Consider the following 20,028-nt stretch of genomic DNA (forward strand, 5'->3'; position numbering starts at 1 on the left):
AAGAAGCATTTCAGGCTGCAAAAAATCATCCCTCGGATGGCGAGTCGCCCACAGCCACGCTTGTGCATCGCTGGGAACCGCACGGCAGCATCCCCTCGTATTGCCGGGTGGTGACACGGTGGTGGGGCAGATCTACTCACTCTCCAAGCTGGGGGACACCAGCCAGTCCTGGAGGGAAGGTAAGGAGGGACACCATGCCCTTCTCGCAAGAATCGTTCTCCCTTTTTGCTGGCAAGAGCTCCCTGTCATGGCACGTTATGCGCATGCCCGCGGCAGGAGCAGGAGCTGGAGGCATAGCCCTCGTGGGAGCCCTGGGTGGAGTGAGGCTGGTTGGAAGTTTGCCCTCTGTGGGTGGTGGGTCGTTGCTGTTATGGGTCTCACTGGGCGGGTTCAGGCACTTGTGATTTTTAAGACACTTGAAGCCATCGCTTTTGGGGGGAGAGGAATGGTATAACTGAGCAAAGGACCCCAGACCTCCATCCCTTGCCCCACATGGGGTCCTATGAAGGTAAGGTGGGGACACCTGACTCTCGCCCAGGCTCTGCACAGAGGCAGCCACAAGGCTGTCACGTTGCCACCTTTCCCTCCGGACTCCCCTGTTTTGGGGAGTGCTTTCCTCAAAGCACAATCACTGCAACGCAAAGAGAATCCAGAGTTGAGCCCTGCTGCTGTGGGCACCACACAGGAGACAGCTCAGTCCCTGCCCTGAGGAAGGCCAGGAGAATTGTCGCTCACCCAAGGTCACGCCGCATTTCAAGAGCCATTGATGTCCTTATCTAGCTTAACACCTCCCCATCCCGCACGGATAAACGGAGCACTGCCCAGCCAACGCTCTGTCCCTTGGCCAGCATTTCCCTTCCAGGTGATGCTACAAAAGGCAGCAGAAGAGCTCTCGTTTCCGTACCACCTCCACATTGCTGGGAGAAGCAGCCAATGTTTTATTAACCACCTCTCCCTCCTGTACCACTTGTTAAACTGGGTTAGGACTGCTCGAACCTGCTGTGTCAGACGTCTTCTTCTACTGGTTGAGGGGAAGGGCCTGCAGAGGCTCTCCTGACCCGAGACACCTTTCTCACAGCACTGCTCCCGCCGCCTCGCATAAATAGATCAGTCGTCCCAGCAAGACTACGTCTTCTTTTACTCCTTCCTGTCTTTAATAATATTATCAATGTCTGGTTTAGATTTTTACTAAATATAGGGCCAGGAGCTGGGCTGGCGTCACTTCCTCCCAGACAAACTGGAACAGCTCGCTCAGAAATACTTCTTTTATTAATTTATCTTGGTTTGCAAAGTTGTTTGATTGCACCAAGTCTTTCCACCCCCCGTTGTCCTGGCAGCAGGTAGGAATGATGCTGTTTTAAAGCCTGTTCTTGATCCATGGGTGACGCTCGAGGTTTGGGGGGGCTGCCTCTCCCAAAGCAGCCCCGGGGAGTTGGGCACTGCGTGCCAGCGGGCAGCAAATTTGCAAAGAGCCTTTTACAAACCTTCCCTCTCCTCGCTGCTGATCTCCGTGGGTGAAGACCTGCAATGGAGCACAGTGCCGGTGGCATCCCTGTCCCCTTTGGGTGATTCTTCTTCCAGCTCCAGGGGCCAGATCCAGCTCCAGGGCGAGCATGAACCCGCAGTGTTTCTGGCTGCCCCAGGGATTGTGTGGCACCGAGGAGGGGACTGCACCCTGAGATACCCTGCTCCTGGCACTGGCAGGGACCTGGCAGTGTCCTTTCCCTGCCCAGGGAGATGGGACAGCTCGCTGATACAAGCCCTGGGCTGGAAAGCCTTCTCCAGCAAAGCCGAGGAAGGATGGGACCCCTTATCTCCAGCCTTCCCAGGAAGATATTTGACCCCCGAGCCACCGTCATTGTGCCCCACTGCCTGTTTCATGGCACTGCCTGTGCATTTATTAGTCCAAAGCAACTTCAACAGGAACATCTTGACTTCAGGGCATCCCAGGGGATGTGGGAGAAGTGGGATATCCCTACTCCAAGGAGGGAGAGGTCTCCCATGCTTCAAGGGCGTGAGCCCAGGTGATGGTGGGGAAGGGGAAGAAGAAGGGGCAGGGGAATGGAAGAACCCCAGAGCAACCAGCTCGCACAGAGACCAAGCCCCACATCCTCTGCAGCGGGTCGGGGGCCAGATCAGGACTACGGAGCAGAGGGTGCTGGGGCCCTTCTCCCTGCCCCATCCTCTCCATCACGCAGGGGTGTCTCCTGCGCTTCCCCGGGCGCTTCCCCGGGGCTGTGTGTCTAACGCAGCTGAGCGCCGTGCCAGGTTGCCAGCTGCTGTTTGGAGAGGGGCCATGGCTTGCCTGTTCCCAGGCTGTCTCCCAGCTCTATTACTCCACGCTTCAGGTTTTTTGGCTGTGGTGGTGGTGGTGGTGGTGGTGGTGTTGCTATTAAACTGAAAGGAGTGAAATTTCTCTTCTGCACCCCACCTTTTCTGTTTCCCCTGCCACCTCCTTGCAGGGCTGCAAGAGGGACTTGCAGTCTTGGAGATGGTTTTGGAGATGGCTTGAGACACCTTGGGTCATCGTAAGAAATGCACCGGCCAGCCCTTACCTCAAACGACAGTGCCTGGGGGGAGAGAAGAGCACTTATAATCCGAGGGCCGGCTCAGTGCCAGCCACACTTCAATCACCCTGAAGTTGTGTGTTGTGTTGCTAAACCGGCATAAAAAAAAATAAAAAATGGGGAGGTGGGGTGGCAGTCTCTGGGTCAGGTCAGGGGTGGCCTGGGGCAGGAGGATGCCTGGGAAGGGCTGAGCTGAGGGGCTGGGGACCCCGGGGGGGCTGCGGGCGGAGGTCCTGGCCCAGCCCCATCGCTGTCCCGGCTCTTCCAGCCAGCTCGCCCCAGCCCCCTTGCTCCCAGTGTCACCTGGCGCTGCCCAGTTGGGCCCAGTTTGACCCATGGAGGTTCAGGTTTAGGTTGGGGGGGGCTGTCATGCATACATGGGGACACCCAGAGGTGTTCACATGGGCTCACAGAGACACATGTGCACAAACACAGACACGCCCAGGCTCCTGCACCCTCGCCATGGTCTGTCACACACACACACACACGCGGATACCCCCCACCATACAGACAGCCCCCTCAACACAATCATCCCTGCACCCCCCAGGGTGCCACCACGCACACACACAAGCAGTGTCACACACCCCCAGAGGCAGATATCCCCGACGTGCACGCTCACACCTTCACAAACCCCCAACGCGCTCACCCTCCCACTCTCACGAGGTGTCACACACCCAGTGTCAGTGCCGTGCACACGCGCGGTGTCACGGCGCAGTGTCACACACACGCAGAGTGTCACACACACACACGGTGTCACGCACAGTGTCACACACACAGTGTCACACACAGAGTGTCGCGCACACGCACAGTGTAACGCACAGTGTCACACACACACAGAGTGTCACACCATACACTGTCACACACACAGTGTCATGCAGTGTCACACACACAGTGTCACACACACACAGTGTCACACACACAGTGTCACGCACAGTGTCACACACACACAGTGTCACACCATACACTGTCACACACACAGTGTCATGCAGTGTCACACACAGTGTCACGCACAGTGTCACACACACACAGAGTGTCACACCATACACTGTCACACACACAGTGTCATGCAGTGTCACACACACAGTGTCACACACACACAGTGTCACACACACAGTGTCACGCACAGTGTCACACACAGTGTCACGCACAGTGTCACACACACACACAGAGTGTCACACCATAGAGTGTCACACACACACAGTGTCATGCAGTCACACACACGCACAGTGTCACGCAGTGTCACACACACACAGAGTGTCACACCATACACTGTCTCACACACACAGTGTCATGCAGTGTCACACACACACAGTGTCACACACACAGTGTCACACACACACAGTGTCACGCAGTGTCACACACACACAGAGTGTCGCACACACAGTGTCACGCACAGTGTCACACACACAGAGTGTCACACCATAGAGTGTCACACACACAGTGTCACGCAGTGTCACACACACACACAGTGTCACACCATAGAGTGTCACACACACACAGTGTCATGCCGTGTCACACACCCACAGTGTCACACACACAGTGTCACACACACACACAGTGTCACACACACAGTGTCACGCAGTGTCACACACACACAGAGTGTCGCACACACAGTGTCACGCACAGTGTCACACACACACACAGAGTGTCACACCATAGAGTGTCACACACACACAGTGTCATGCCGTGTCACACACCCACAGTGTCACACCCACAGTGTCACACACACACACAGTGTCACACACACAGTGTCACGCAGTGTCACACACACACAGTGTCGCACACACAGTGTCACGCACAGTGTCACACACACACACAGAGTGTCACACCATAGAGTGTCACACACACACAGTGTCATGCCGTGTCACACACCCACAGTGTCACACCCACAGTGTCACACACACACAGAGTGTCACACACACACAGAGTGTCACGCAGAGTGTCGCGCGGTGTCACGCACACCATGTCACACGCATGCAGGTGTCACACACGCGGTGTCTGACATGCACGGTGTCACACACGCGGTGTCACACACGCGGTGTCACACACGCGGTGTCACACACACACGGCCCCCCCCCCCCCCTCCCCCGTTCCCCCGGTGCCAGCCCGGCTCTCCCGGCCAAGCCGCTTATCGCTCCGTGCCGTGACAGCGCGGCCGGACCCAGCCGGGTCGCACGGAGCCCGTGCGAACCAGGCTTAACCCAACGGAGCCGTGCCGAACCGAGCCGTACCGAGCCGAACCGGACCGTGCTAGGCCGAGCCGAGCCGAGCCGAGCCGAGCCGCACCGCACGCCTCCTCCCGGCTCGCACCGCCGAACCGAGCCGAGCCGAGCCGTGCCCATCCCATCCCAGCCGAGCCGAGCCGAACCGTGCCCATCCCAGCCGAGCCGAGCCGAGCCGTGCCGGTGGGAGCCCCCCGGGCCTGGCAGCCCTGCCCGGCGCCGCCTTGCACGGGCAGGGCTCTCTCCGCCTGACGCAGTGAGGAGCTGCAGCCCTTCTCTTCTCGGAAACCGGCTCCGGCGTTGGGATTTGCTCGGCTCCGGCTGCGTTTTCCCTACCCGCCTCCTGCCCCCCGGTCCGCCCGCCTGGAAGGGGAGCGGAGAAGCCGCAGCCGCGGGTGCGCCCGCCGCCCATCACCGCGCCTCGGGGCTGGGCGCGCCGCCGAGAGCCGGGACCCGCTGCCGAAGCAGGTAGGTGCCCCCGCAGCCCCCCACCGCAGCCCTCCCACTCTCCCCCCCGGCCCCTTCCCCCGCGGCTCCGGGGCTGAGCCCCCCGCCCGGTTCCTGCCAGCCCCCCCTGCCCCCCGCCCGGTGTCTCCCCGCCGCGGCGGTGCCCGGTTCTGCCCGGAAAGCCGCGGCGGGTGCCCGGCGAGCCCCGCTCAGCCCCCGGTGGCCGCTTCGTGTCGCCAAACTTTTCGCGGTTGCAGCCCAGGTTGGGACTTCGGCGGGAGGGGACCGCGGGTGGGTGGGGGGGAACGGAGCATCCTCCCCTCCGCGGGTGGGGGGGGGGTTCCCTAAGCTCGGCTGGAACCGCTCCTGCTACCCTTTTCGCCCGGGTACGAGAGGGAGGTCGGGCCCGGAGCGGCTCAACCCGGCCGGATCGGGGACGCGGAGCCCGGGGGGAGCCACCGTCGGCCGCCCGGCCCGTGTGTCCGTCCCCCGCGCCCACGGGGGATCCCCCCATCGGGGTCTCCCCACCGCTCCCGAGCCGGAGCATCCCTGGGGGAGCCCCTGAAACTGTTGCCGGAGGGAAGCCCCTGTGTTCCGGGGGGGTGGGGGTGGGGGAAGAGCCGGGGCCGGGGGTAGCAGTGTCCCCCGGGGGTAGCAGTGTCCCCCGGGGGCAGCCGTGTCCCCCCGGGGGCAGGTGGGGGACACACGCACGGAGCGCTTGGGGGGGGGGGGGTGGGCTCTCACCCACCACCCCAAATAACCTCGGAGGCCCCAGGCCTTGGGGTGGGGGCTGTGCTAGAGCCGTTTCCCACCTCTGCTCCCCCTGCACCCCCCCAAATCCTTTCCGCATACCCACGCCGGCAGTTTGGACCTGCCTCCCCACATGAGCTCCTTCACCGGTTATTTCTGTCCTCCCGAAACGTGCCGCACGTAGAGCTTTAATTAAAAAAAATTAGTGGACGAGGGCGGCGGTGGCTGGGGGGTGGTGGGGGGGAACACACACCGCATCCAGCCGCTCTCCGGGACGGCACCGGTCCCGCATCCTCGCCCGTGACCGGCTGCCGTGGCGGTGATGGCTCGGGGGAGGCGGACAGGACCTTGTCTACGAGTTTGAGTGGCTTTCACTTGTGGTTTGTGGTTTTTTTTTTTTTTTAATAAAAAGGGGTGGTGGGGACGGACGGGAACGTGTTTCTGCCCGGTGGGTGTGTTGTAGTTTTAATTCTAACGACAGATGTTGCCGTAAAGTTCCGGCTCGGTTCCCAAATTCGGGCTGAGCCCGGAGGACCGGCGTATTCGCCAGTCGGCGGAGCCCGCTGTTTAAACCGCGGCCCGGAGTTGCCAAAGAATTTTCTTGATTGCATTTTAATGAAGCTCGGCCGAGGCTGGGGAACTGGGGGGGGGGGGGGGGGGGAGGCGTGAGGAGGGGGTACCCACTCCGTTCCGCGGCGTGGGGCTGCCTCCTTCCCTGGAGGGGCTGTCCCTGTGCGGGACCACGATGCTGCCCCACGTCCAGGCTGTGATTTGTAGCCCCGGGAAAACCCAGCGGAGGGAGGGGAACGTGAGTGGGGGGAGACACGGACCGATATCAACAGGTTCCCCGGGAGTAGAGGCGGGGGGGGGCCGTGGGGCTCAGCCCGGTGGAACCGCTCACGCCTTCCCCAGCCGGGGACTCGCCTCCTCCCGTTAGCTCCGTGCGTTTTCGGTGCCGGTTTGCGCTGTGTTTAAATATTTAGAAGTTTGCAGCGGTGAATAAAGCGGTCATTAATAGAAATCGATGGCAACGTTGCAAAGGGGGGGGGGGGGGGGTGGTGGTGGTGGTACCGCCTGTGGAAACGGCACGGTTTACCGGGGAGCGGGCGGGGTCCTTCGGGGAGTATTTTTAAGGGGTTTCACCCCAAATGAACGGTTTGTCGCTCTGATAGCTCCGGCAGCGTCTAAACCCAGACGCTGCTCTTCAAATTTCCGACCGTGTCTTTCTTTAAGGGAAAAAGGAGATTTTTCCGCTTTGCCTGGCTAGAAAGAATAACCCGGTGCCTGTGCAGAGAGGAGGTAGTGTTCCTGAAGTTTAGCACCTAAAATACCCCCCCCAGCACCTCCCACCGTGCTGCCCGGCACCTTCCAGGGCTTACACCCCCCCAGTTTTACCCCGGCCTGGCGGGTTGTGCAGGCAGCGGGGGGGCCACTGGGCAGCTGGGTGCTGTCAGGGGGGGCCGGGAGCGTGTCCCCAGCCCCCCCCCCCCCCAAATTGCAGCGGGAGGTCCCGGGGACCCCCAATCCTGGGGAAGGCTGGGGCAGGGATGAACTCTGCCCGGTGACCTGGAGGAACGAGGGGACCACGGGATGCGGCCGGGGGGGGGGTCCCCGGGACCGGCCGGGGTGGGGGGGGACACCGGTGCCTGGCTGGCCGGGGTGCCCTGGCTCCCCACGCCGGGCTGAGCCGCTTCTCTCGCAGCTTGAGTCAGCGCTTTTGTGAGCCGGGTGGATGGGGCAGCGCTCCGCGGAGCGGGATGCGGTTTTGCCGCGGGTGCGGAGGCAGAGGAAGAGAGGGAGGAAGGACGGGCTGGGCTGGGCTGGGGCGGGGGGGGGGGGAGCAGAGAAGGGAAAGAGGGGGTGAAGGTTGGGGGGATGCGGGCCCACCCGTGCCCTCTCCGCGGCAGCAGCTGCTGGGTAGCGGCCGGGAAAGGGCCGGCTGGGAGCGAGCGGTGATGGGCAGCGGCGTGGCGTGGGATGGGGCGGGCGGAGAGCGGCACGGAAAGCCCTGGGGGCGACCCGACGCCCCGGTGACGGGCTCCAGAGACCGCCTGTACCAGCCCACCGGGGGGGGGGGGGGGGGGGGGGAGGTCGGTGCCGTACCCACGTCCGCCCCCTACCCCGCCGTGGGGGCCGCTCCCACGGTCCGGCGCTGCCCACGCGTGTCCCCAGCCCGGGCCCCAGTCCGGACTAGGGGCAGCGCCGCTGTGTGCCAGCAGAAAGTGGTTGGAAAGGGGCGAGGCGTCACACGCTCTGCCTCCGGGAGGCAGGGAAACGCTGAGGGACCGATGGGAAGGCATGAATGAATGAATCTCCATAAAGAGCCCCGAGCAGCAGGGAGAGGGAGAGAGGAGGAGGAGGAAGGAGGAGAGGAGGAGGAGGAGGAAGAGGAGGAGGAGGAAGAAGAAGAAAGAAGAAGAAGAAGAGCCGGAGCAGGGCAGGCAGCAGCAGACGTGATGCCGGCAGGTAAGGAGGTGCCGGTGGCCGCAACGGTCCCGCGGTGCCCGGGCTGGCAGGTTGGGGGGCACAGTCCGAGGGGGGGGGGACACAGAAGCCACCAGGACCCCTCGTAGCTTTGGGGTTTTTTGGGTTTTTTTTTGGTTTTTTTTTGTTTTTTTTTGAGGGACGATGTTTCCCTCCTGCCTCCTTGCAAAATCTGGGATTTCTCAAACTTCCCAGGACTCCCCCCCTCGGTACTGCCGCCCCGCATCCCGTTGGCACCGGGAGGGGGGGGGGGGACGACGGCTCTGGGGCACCGGGCTGAGCCCCTTCCCCGGGGCAGCCCCCTCCGGGCAGGGAGGCAGCCGGTTCGGGGGTGCCCGGCCGGGCTGTGCTCGGCGCTGCACGCCGCGGCAGGAGCCGTGTCCTGGCCCTACCGAGCTGGGCAACAGCTCCCCGGTGGGACCGGCACCGGCGGCCGGACCTGCCCCGCACCGGGCCCAGCCCACCCGGTGGCAATGCCGCTGCCTCGGCCCGGCGTCTAGATTTACCCTACCGGGGGCTTCTCTGCCCCCGATCTCCGTCCTCCCCTTCGCCGCTACGTCCCTGCTGCGGTTACATAAGGCAGAAGAAGGTGTAGTCAGCGCTAAGGCGGGCCAAAACATCGGGATCTCATCCAGGGATGCCCAAAGCTAAGCCCGATCCCGTCCAGCTGCTCCCCGTCCTCTGCTGAACCTGCCCCGCAGCCTGGGGTGAGCCACCCCGCTGCCTTCCCCTGCCTGCTGCGGGGATTGTGCTTGTGAGCCGTGCGGGTGGGCAGCTGGGGGGGACGCACACAGGTACACACACACACACGGACACGCACACCCCCTCGCACACCCCCTTCCCTGCCCCGCAGCCTGCGCTTCGGCTCCCGCACAGAGCTGCCCCGCACTAACGCCGCTTAAATGCATGTAGCCCTTGCTGCGCGCACACGCGCGCACACGCCGTTCGGCGTAGCAGCCTTGCTGTCGCAGATGGGTCCACTCCGAAGCGATGCACGCTAGAAGTGTTTGCGCGCAAAACACACGGCGGTAGGTAGCACACGGGTCACGCTCTCGCACACACGTGGGTCAGCGCACGCCGTGGGCTAGCGCACGCCGTGGGTGCTTGCCGGTGCTGGCGTGTGCTCTCCCTGCCTGCACGCGCAGGTAGGGAACTTGTGCTGGATGGGGCCGGATCGTCCCCCTCACACCGGCTCCCAGCACGGGCGAGTGTGCTGGGAAAGCTGCAGGCCTGGCAGGACAGCCCCGGCCGGCTGCGGTGGGCAGCTCTGCGGCTGCCCGTGGCTTTTCCCTCCCTGACCGAGATGCTCCGAGCAGGGATCAGTAATGCCTTTCTGATTGGCCTCAATTCCCCATTCAAAGTAGTCACTGCATTAGGACTTGATTTTTCTCCCCTTTGACTCCCGGCCAGATTAGATTGTGAATTTGGCTGATTTCAAGCAACTGGGGGAGGGAAGAGTCATACAGCGAGCGAGAGAGAACTGAAATATCCCACAGGATCCCCTGGAGGGGAGAGAAATCAGGTCTAGATAAGAGCTTGTTCTCCCTGTCTGGCTAATGCTTTCCTCTTTGATGATCAGAAAACACAAGATCTAACCTCTCACCAGGACGGCTTAACTATGAAAGGTCAGGCTTTTGGCTTGTTCGAGGTGCAAGGTTTATTATTATGAGCTATGGATTATTTATTTTGGTTCTCCCATCGTATGCTAAATATAGGATTGCATTGATGCATGCAAACAGAAGGACGTGGCCAGTGCTTCCGAGTTTTCCGAGTCGAGCTCTGGATGTAGCACTGAGATTGGAGAAGCTGCGACGGGGACAGGACACGCAGTCTGTGCCTTGGAGAGCCCAGCGCTGTCCTGCCTGTTTGTAGAGTCTCAACCCCATCCTCGGGCAATTTTTTCTGATGCTTATTTTCCCCGTGCATGTGCTGAGGACAAGCAAGAGGGTTATGTCAGTGAAGCCCTGTGTCCCAGAGGGACATGGAAAGCAGCAGCCGGGCGCGTCCCAACCACGCTAGTCCGAGTGGAGTTTCCCTGCTGGCTGCTCCCGGGCCGGGATTTCACTCCAAGAAAAGCCATAGTAGCACAGCAAAGCCCGCAGCATCCCAGCTGCTGGCACTTGGCTATGAATTGGTATTAACTCCAGGTGTAGCAAAAGCCTGGGATTACTTGGTTTCTCAGCAAGGGGCACTGGGAAGCCCGGTGGAGCAGAGGGACTTAAGAAAGAGCTGCTGGAGGAGAGAATGGGGGGCTGGGGGCTTGCTGCAGGTAGGATGAGCCTTTCCAAGCTCTCTGTGATGGGAGGCAGCTGGCGGGGTCATCGGCAAGGTTTTGAGGTGGTGTGTGGAAGCCACCGCAGGGTTTGCGAAGGGGTCTGAGCTGGGAGCACAGCCTCGAGCTTTGTGTTTTGTGTGATCTGGTACGGTTGCTGGATTTTTGGTGGGGTTATGAATTCAGGGGCCTGGAGAGACTCTGAATGAGCCTGATGGCAGGACAGCACTGGGGCTGAGTGTCTGGGTGTGGTGAGATGGAGGTCTGATGGTCAGCAGCAAATTGGGCCCAGATCAGAGGACCTGAGCGAGGCTTAGTGGGACAGCTATGGAGTCTCGCGTGGCCCCAAGCTGTGGGTGAGGAAGGAGGCAGAGCTGCCCTCAAAAGGGGACCTTGGGGTGAAGGGGCTGGAGTGGAGACCCCAATCCTTGGTCCCATGTCCGCTATGCGCCCAGGAGAGCGGTGGCAGCCAGCGGCAGGGAGTTGGTGTGGAGAAAGAGCATGAAATTGTATGCGATGTGTAGTTTGGCTGCTGGTGTGGTGAATATACGTACAGCCCCTAGCACAGGGGTCATCTAGGTCTCTGAGACATCCCCGCAGCGGGAGCAAATAATAATAAATATCTAAGAAAGGAGCTGTGAGAGTTAGCTCCAGGTGAAGGGGACTTGGAGCCTCTGTGCACCATGAGGAGCTGGGGCAGGAGGGTCTGGAGGGGGGACACTGAGGGTGCGGATCAGCCTGTGTAAGGGAGTTGGAGGGACACAGGAGGAGGCCGGGGAGGTGGAGATGAGAGTTGGTGTGGTTACGACAGCAGCCTGAGAGAAAGCTGCGTGCATTTAAAAAAGACAACTCCACAAACAAAAAAAAAAACCCTATCAATCAGGGGAGGCTTACAATCTGTCATTTGGGTCCGGCCTCTGTACTGCCTGGTGTGGTCCCCTATGCAATAGAAGGTTCAAGGTATAATTCAAGATGAACCCAGTGGCTGGAGAACCACTGACCGCAAGGAAAGCCCTCCGCAAACGAAATTGTGGCCAACTATCTTGGGGAGCAGAGCATCCTCCGTCCCTGCCCTGGGAGCCTGAGCACGTTCTCCCCTCTGGGTACCAGTGGGGGAGAAGTGGGTGTCCCCGGACGGGGGTCCAGACCTGAGACCCTTGTTCCTGCTGGGTGAGGTCCTGCCCAACTCGGGGACCAAACCATCAGGTGTTTTGTCCAAACACACACGTTGTACACGTTTAGGGTTCTCGGTGGGAAAAGCCAAATGAACACGACCCTGCTGGCGTCCTCCCACCCCTCTCCCCTTTGTGCTTAGGGGGAGCAGGAGGGCAAAACTCCAAGGTTTGGTGGTTTTTTTTCTCCCCCATTTCAGCATTTCTTTAGGAGCTGGACAAGGGCAATCTCTGTAGCTCACTCATATTTTTAAATCAGCAGGAATAAGTGTATGGAAATGTATGTGTTTTACTGTATCAGCTGCTTTTAGCTTTATTACAGTAAGTGCAGTTTTTTGTGGGCCAAACTCATTCATTGGATTTAATGGAGTTAAACTGCAGGCAGATTTGGCAACTTGTTTGTGTATATCTTTATAAAATGGACAGGCAGAGGTAATGAAATTTTATACTTTATATGGCATCTTTTAGGGAAAAGTCTTCCAATATGTATTATAAACAGCATGTGTATTTTGATACAGTATATGCTCATACCGAAGTACAAGAGACTTTAATGCTGCTTCTTTTTCCCTTTCCTAGAGCTATATATGTGTGTGTGAACTCGGATTCATCTGTGTTATTTTCTAATGCTGCTTTCCTTACAAGTGTCTTTAGTGGTTTTAAACAATTTCACTGGATTTCTTTCTTTCCTTTTGGTGTATTTGTATCTCTTCCTAGAAACGCAGATGTAGTAAGAACTGTAAGCCTCGCTGCGAAGGGTTCAGAAGGAGGGAAGAATAATGTATGTAAAGCCTCTTGATAAATACCCCAAGCACTACTAAACTGTCCCATCTCCAAATGCAATATCTCGGGACCTTTCATGGGTGCAAACATCTGCTGCAAAACCTTTGAGGGGCTGGCTGACTCCCCCCCCCTTTTTCCTGAGATGCTGTTTTCCTCTATTTCTTCCAGGGTGTGATGGTATCGGTTTCTCGACCTGTTCTGGGGCAGGCTTAGGTCCTGCTTGTGCAGGGCCTTTTCCAGTGTAATGTGGAGCAAACTGACACTTGAAGCTGTAGGAAAGAAAGTATTTCTAGAAGATAGATTTGTTTTTTAATGAGGTATTTGATGTTTTTTCCAGGCTTTAAACAAATTGGACCCAGGCCTGTGGCTACTAGGCATAGGGAGGGGAAGTGGTTGATGAGCTGAGCTAATTTATTACACAGCTTTGACTTATCAAATGGTCATCACTGCCCCATATGGAGCACTTGGGTGTGTGCAACTGAGGGGAGAGGATATAGATATATGGGGTAAATGCAAAACAATGGAGAGTGACAAGGATGTAAATAAATCCAGAGATTCTGGTGACATCAAAATAAATTGTGGGTAGTGAGGCATGAGATACATGTGATGTCGAAGGAACCCTATAATGTATTTATATCCCCGCTCAGGATTTGCTGGGGTTTCTAAATAATGCATTAATTCAATTACACATTCTTAATTAGTGTTTGCTCAAATTGGACCAACATCATTAATTTATTTTTACTGCCTCTTATTTTTATTTTGCTGGTGTGGTGGGTTTCATTTTTTGACTCTTTCCCCTCTCTGCTTTGTGAGACTCGTAACACCCAGCTGTGATGCTCACGCTGTGAACTGCAGCTTCTTTGGTAATCCCAGTTTTCCATATTATGAATATTTTTACACTCACAGGCTGCACAGCGCTGACCTGACCCTGTAATTGGAGGAAGAGGGAGAAAAAGAGCCCAGATGTGAAGGGGCTCCTTTCAAATGCTGAGCAGCATCCTTTCTCGGTAGAGCAGGGTGACTGGCAGCATGCTGGAGCAGGATTAGGCCCTTTGGGCTCCCTCAAGCAGGGGCATTTTTGTGTGCATTTAGGGTTTTTGAGTTGTGGGGTTTTTTTTTTTGTTTTTTTTTCCCCCATCCCTGGAAGCTCACGGGTGCTCCCTATCCCTCTGTGGTCTCTGGGGTGGCTGTGAGCACACAGGGCTGCTCCTCTCTGCTGCTGGTACCCGAAACTGCTCGGGGATGGGGAAGGCACAGGGTGCTGTGTGTCATCCAGCAGGGATTGTGTCTGTCTGCTTCTGCACGGGAAGAGTTGAGGGATAACACCCTCAACGCTGTGCCCTTTATCGCTTTGTCCCGAGGGAAGACAAGCTCTTGAGAGCTGTGCTAGGGTGTTTGCTCTTCAGCTCCTCCTGGAAAAGAAAGCTGGGTCAGGGGCACGTGTGTAGGGTGGAGGCTGGTGGCCGGGGCTCTGGTCCTCCGCACAAGCCAAGTTTGGGGTTAGCACTTATTTGTAATAAATATATTAGCTGGTTTGTTTAAGATATAGGATGATAACGGATCAGGGAGACTTCATGCAAGCCAAGGCTGCTCCCTCCAAGCTGTGCCTTCCAGGAGCGGATGAACACTTGTCCCAAGTTTGCTGGGAGCAGGTTGGGCTTTCCTACCCCCCGCCCCGTTTCTTCCTTTTAATTCTTGTTTCTGGCTTTGCTTCTTTTCCCCACCCTCTGCCCACGCTCTCCTCTTGCTCGGAGGCGAGGCGAGCGATGCAGCCTCGAAAGCCCCATTCATCACCGCCCGCTAGCGAGGCACTAGCAGCCGCCGCCGCTCCATTGATTGACTGTGGCGGTGAGTGAATTTAAAATCATTACACTCCTGAGACAGCTTTTAAATATGACAAGATGAAAATCAAATCTGTAAGAAGCCTGGTGAAAAGGGTGTCTCCAGCCAGGAAATCCCACATGGCCCCGGGTGCTGTTTGGGTTTAGGGGAGACCCCACTGCTCCGGACCTCGTGGGTGTCCCCGCGTGAGCCTGGACCGCTCTGTGCCGGTGAGATAGGAGTGGGCAGGCAGCTGCCGGCAGAGAATTAAGTAGAAATATTTCACTGTAGAAAAGGCTATTGTGTAAAGCCATCCATCTGCTGTCTATCTAATGCTTTGCATGAATTAATGAGCTGATTGATTAGGAAAACCTTGCAGCAGCTGGGTGAGGTAGATGATTCTTGTCCTCATGTTACAGGTGGGGGGGAACTTGGAGGCACAGAGGTTAAGATTAAGGTTTCCAAGTTGTGGGTGTGGTGGTTTTTTTTTTTTTTTGCCATCAGTGAATGCTAGGGTTAAGACATTTGTCTGTGTCTTGTTTTACTGATTAATTGATCTGATTTTGGATGCTGTTTGGCTTCAAGAGAGGTTGCGAGCGCTCAGTACGGCTGCAACTCAGCCCTGGAGAGTCTCAGCTTGGGATTTGATCATCCAGCGTGTCTGTGGCAAAACAGCGCAGTCTGCTATGGCTCTTGGCTGTGATGTTTGTAATCAACAGTCTCTTCTCTTTCTACCGGATAAGACAAACTCTTGCCATTTCTTACAACACTGGCTGTTTAACATGCCTTCCTCTTGCCACGCAGCCTTTACCAGGCAAGGCTTTCCGTAAGCGTCCCCATATTCCTCAAAGTAACTCTCCTGGCCACCTGCAGCTTGCAGAGAGTCTGGTTGCCAACGACTGGATGCACGGAGCATCTCTCTCCTCTACGCTATGATGAGTGCAGCTTTTCAAGAGTGGTGCATTGAGCAAATGTCACTCTACAGCCCCAAAATCTATCAAAGGAAATGATAGCGGCTGTAAGCATTAATCATCCGGTATCATCAAAATAAAGTTGTTGCAGTAGAGCAATGTCAAAGGATAAATGTCTTGACTTCAGCTCAGTGCTGGTTCCATTAATGCTGGCGGTTCACCAGGGTATTCTAGCAGGAGATGGTAATTGCATGGCCCAAGCGCTCATCTTGTGACATTACTAATTAACTCCTTCCTCTCCAGGCTGGGCAGCTGGCCAGTCTGATCACAAGGAAAAAGCCTGGGACAGTTGAGGAGTTGAAGTAGTTTCTTTTCGTTACTGTACTGAGTTGTTTGTGCCTGGCCCTGTTTGAGTAAAAGCAGGGGTGTATGGAGCAGTGCTGAAGGGGTATTTCCCACCCACCCTTCTGAGCTGTCATCGCAAAAAGAGTAAAGTTGTTAAAGGAATGCAAAAAAAAAAAAAAAAGGTATCGAACATCTGATTTAGGGTATAAAAGTACCTGCTTCTGCTTTACTCCTGCCCCAGGATGTGGCTTGGAAACAAAACTCATAAGCCTTGTGCTGGTTCTGCCCCTGCTCAGGGCACAGCAGGTACAAATGCTGCGGGCAGATGCAGCGAGTGCGACAGACAGGGCCTCCATCAGGACAAGGGATGTGACTGCTGGTGTCACCGAGCTGATCAACTCCTGGGGATGGAGGGAGGCACTGCAGTAATGTCACTTCCAGCCGTCTTCTCCTGGGAAGGCAGTGCTGAGCAGTGAATTGCAAGGTCTGGCGTGTGGCCCAAGGGGATGGAAAGCTGCTGGAAGTGGCTTTCTGTTTAAAATCCAGGAGTTCAAACCTATCCCTTGTGTTTTATGGCACCATTGAACTTTCATGCTGTCTGGGTTCGAGCCTCTGTCCCTAGAGGCTGCGAGGACCTGGCCTGTGCTAGGAAGAGGCTGTGCTTTGCAAACTGTGCAGCAGAGCAGGACACTGAGGTGGGAGTGGGATTGAGCTGTGCAACTGCCCAGCTCTGCTGTGCAGGCAGGTAGGACAGAAACCGCAGGGTGCAAACAGGCTGGGTGGAGATGGACGCCCAGCTGAGCCCGTCCTGTGTTGCTCACTTGGCCTGATTCCTATTTAGCTCGTCTAGGGAAATGCTGAAGTGCGGGCACAGGAATAATGCAACTGCTTCTGGAGAACATCTACCACAGAGGAGTAAAAGGAAAACTTCAATAAATCAACGTGTTTCAACAGCTGTCCCAATTGACAAAGGAGCAGAAATCAGGCTGTGGAGTTTGTGTAACTGATTCATGCTTAAAGAAAGAAGGGGAAATAAACCTGTGGGATGCAATTCTTAAAGCTCCCCAAGAAATCATAGAATCATTTAGGTTGCTTAGAAGCAAAGTGGCCATTGCCACCCCATCAAAGTTCAGAGAAGTTTGTCACGTTTACTGTGTGGCTCAGTTTGTTAATCTTGAGCTTCACTAATGGTTTTGCAGAAAAGTCCTCTTCTGTATTAAAATCCTTTCCAGTTGTGAACTCAATTGTAGGTTCTCTAGTTTCACATTAGCTTTAAGAAAAAGCTCCAAACTTTCTGCATGGCTTTCCCCCTCTGTCTCAATGAAGAATTACTAGTTCCTGTTCTGATTTCTTTTTTTGTCCTTTCCAGTCCCTACCTTACTAATAAAACAGCATCATGTTGTATATCCCTTAGGGTAACGCACTCTCTTGCACTGGCACTCTTACTTACGATGGTGAAAAGAGTAATACACTTAATTTTAATTAGGCTGGGTTGGGAAATAAGTGTGTTTTTGCTTATTGATCTTGTTTTTCTCCCCATTTATTTTGAAATGCTGTTGTCTTTTTTTTTTCCCAGCAGGCAAAACCTGAAATGTTGTTGCAAATCCTGACTTTCTTCTGTGCTTTAGACTATAAGCAAGTTCCTCAGAGCTGCTGAGTTACAGGTGACCTGCTCTTCTGCAAACAGTGCATAAAGAGCTGGCCATGGGGACCAGATGGGAAATAGCCTTCAAAGCCGGTCAGGTTTTCTGTGACCACCTGAAAGCCTCTTGTAGCTGTAAGGGGAATCATGCCTGGAGAGCTAGCAGCTGCATTCAGTGGGTAAACCCAGAGGTGAAGTGGCATGCCCAGGTTTACTTGGGGTGTTGGTGCTGGAGCCTGTGCTGCGACCAAATCCTTTGACACCTGCTTCTGCTCTAACCATGAGACTTATTTCCTTTCTTTGTCCTTAGTTTTGCAGCGCAAGGAAATTTTTGCTTAATTTTAAATGTTCTCCTAAATCTTGGTGACGGCAGATTGACGTAAGCGTGTGCTGGATCAGGGCCTGTTCTCTTATGCATATGGATGCGTACACAGCTGTAAGCATTTTTCCATCTTTAGGCTTCTGCAGTCCAAGGGAGAGATCTTCCCTCCCTGCCCACGGATATGTCCTCTCTCCTTGCACCATGGGCAGCAGCGTTGGGTCACCTGGCCCCCAGGGTGAGAACATGGGGGTGAATCTGGGTAGAATTGCTGGTTGCTTTGATCACTTGTTGTCCATTGAGTTTGCTAATGAAGGTGGTGAATGTGTGCAGCCTCCTGGGACACTCGGGAGCTGGCCATGGCAGCGGGGTGGAAGCTGAGTGTTGCAGTAGAATCTTCCCTGGTCCGCATAAGCTGCAAAATTCCTCTCAGCCTGATGCTCTTGGAGGTTTTGGGTTGTGTCTGCGCATATTGGCAGAGAATTACATGTTGGTCATGTCTTGTCTTCCAGAGCTTGCCCTGATCTTGCTTATACTGGTGTCACCAGCACCTAAAATGCAGCTGCTGCCTTGGGGGTGAGAGCAGCAGCTCCCAAAAAGGGGGGGCGCAAATAGGTTGGGTCAGGTGGCAAGACAGGTAGTGCTCATCCCAAGTGGGCAAATGCAGATGGGAAAGTCCAGGCTCTGCGTCCCTTTTGATACGTGATATCCCTTCAGTCGTGCTGTAGCCCAGATGCTTGCTCAAGAGAGAGCAGAAGGCGCTTCCTCATCACTGTGCGGCATCTGAGCTTTCCTAGAGGTCTCCATCCATTTACCAGCATGGATTGTGCTCATGAAGCGCTGAGATCATGCTGGATGACAGCCTGATGAAACTGCAGCTGGAAGATTAAAAAAAAAAAGTGGTGGGGCAAACAAGTCAGTCCAAGTCAGTTTATGACAATTCCATCTTATTTAAATTAAAAGGGATAGTAATGTATAAACCATTTAAATATTTCATCTGTGGAAGAGCTCTGAACGAGTTTGTACTACATGTGCGTGTGTAATGCTTGAGCAGGGATGGCAGCAGGGGCACCAGCCCTGCTCGGGCCAATGCTCGTACGGGGGGAAGCGGCTGTGCCTCCTCCAGCCCCAGGCTGGCTGAAGGGATTTAATTAAAGTGTTTTATTTAACGAGGGGATTCATTTTACCATCTAGTCAGTGAAAACTATTGGTGCCTTAGCAGGTTGGGTCTGACTATCTGGAGGTGAGGGCCTCATCCTTCTCCTCTGTGCTTTCTGCCTGCTGGGTGCCTGGTGACTCTGGAGGATGCTCAAAATAGCCCCAAATCAGAGCCGTGCCTGCCCAACCTTGAGGAGAGTCACGAGGTCACTGGTGTAACTGGGAGGAGAATTTGTCCTTCTAGCTTTAAAAATAGCCGTATCTTCTTCAGTGGCATTTTCCTTGGGGCAGCCCAGGAGCTTGCAGGAGCGTGCAGCCCAGTCAAGGTGCCGCTGAGCAGGAAAGGGTGCTAGGATGCCCCAGTTAATCCCATTTCCAAAACACATTTGTCTCTAAAAATGAACCGAACCAAGCAAAACTGGGTGGGTTCCTTCTTCCTCCCCAAATACTTAATTTTCCTGGCTTCCTACAGCCAGGTTGAAGATGTTTCCTCTGCAGAAAATGCTCTCTGATATTGCTAAATAGGATTCTGCAATCTCCAGCAGCTAAAGTGTTTAGTTAGGGTCCAAGGGTATGGTTTTTTCAATCCCGACTCTGTCTGTCCTTACCAAAGTGTGGGGTTTCTAGCGATGAGTGATTTGGGGCTTATCGCTGGGAAGTGCTGTGAATGCCAGACCCGCGCTTACACGAGGAGAGAAATGCATGAATTTTTCCACATCAGTAGGAGCTGAAGATTTTGCTAAAGGTGTCTGCAGCTGCAAGTAGCGAGATACGGCTCTGCCGGAGAGCTCCGACGAGGCAGAAACCTGTGTAGAAAATTTAAATGTGGATTTCATGCCTCAGAAAGCCATCTATAAGGAAAGAGGCAGGTACTGGCCAGCTCTCGGCCATGCAACAGGTAACTCGGGCTCCCCAATAGCAAGGTTGCTGAAGCACAGATGTTGTGCCTGTCTTTAATCTGACTTCGGAGCTGTTTGGTAGGGAGCTCTGGGCTGGATGCTGGCTGGGTTGTCTCGAGGGCTGCAGCACAGCCAGGTACGTGTGGGGATGCGTCAGCCCCTGGGGTCAGTGCTGTCTTCGTGAGTGCTTCTCCATGCACTGGTTGTGTGGGCTCCTGCCAGGTCAGCTGCCTCCATCT

At 55.7% G+C, this 20,028-nt stretch overlaps 1 protein-coding gene across 1 annotated transcript in view; it reads left to right on the top strand.

Moving 5' to 3' along the window:
- Positions 1-8,292: 8,292 nt before the first annotated feature.
- ELFN1 (extracellular leucine rich repeat and fibronectin type III domain containing 1) overlaps positions 8,293-20,028 on the top strand; it is a 105,898-nt gene continuing 94,162 nt past the window's right edge. The window contains exon 1 of the mRNA XM_049791590.1: positions 8,293-8,452. The gene's annotated coding sequence lies outside the window, so the exon portion shown is untranslated. The remainder of the gene's footprint in view (positions 8,453-20,028) is intronic.

The sequence above is a fragment of the Accipiter gentilis genome, chromosome 33 (genome assembly GCF_929443795.1).
Source record: "Accipiter gentilis chromosome 33, bAccGen1.1, whole genome shotgun sequence".
Taxonomy (NCBI): Eukaryota; Metazoa; Chordata; class Aves; order Accipitriformes; family Accipitridae; genus Astur; species Astur gentilis.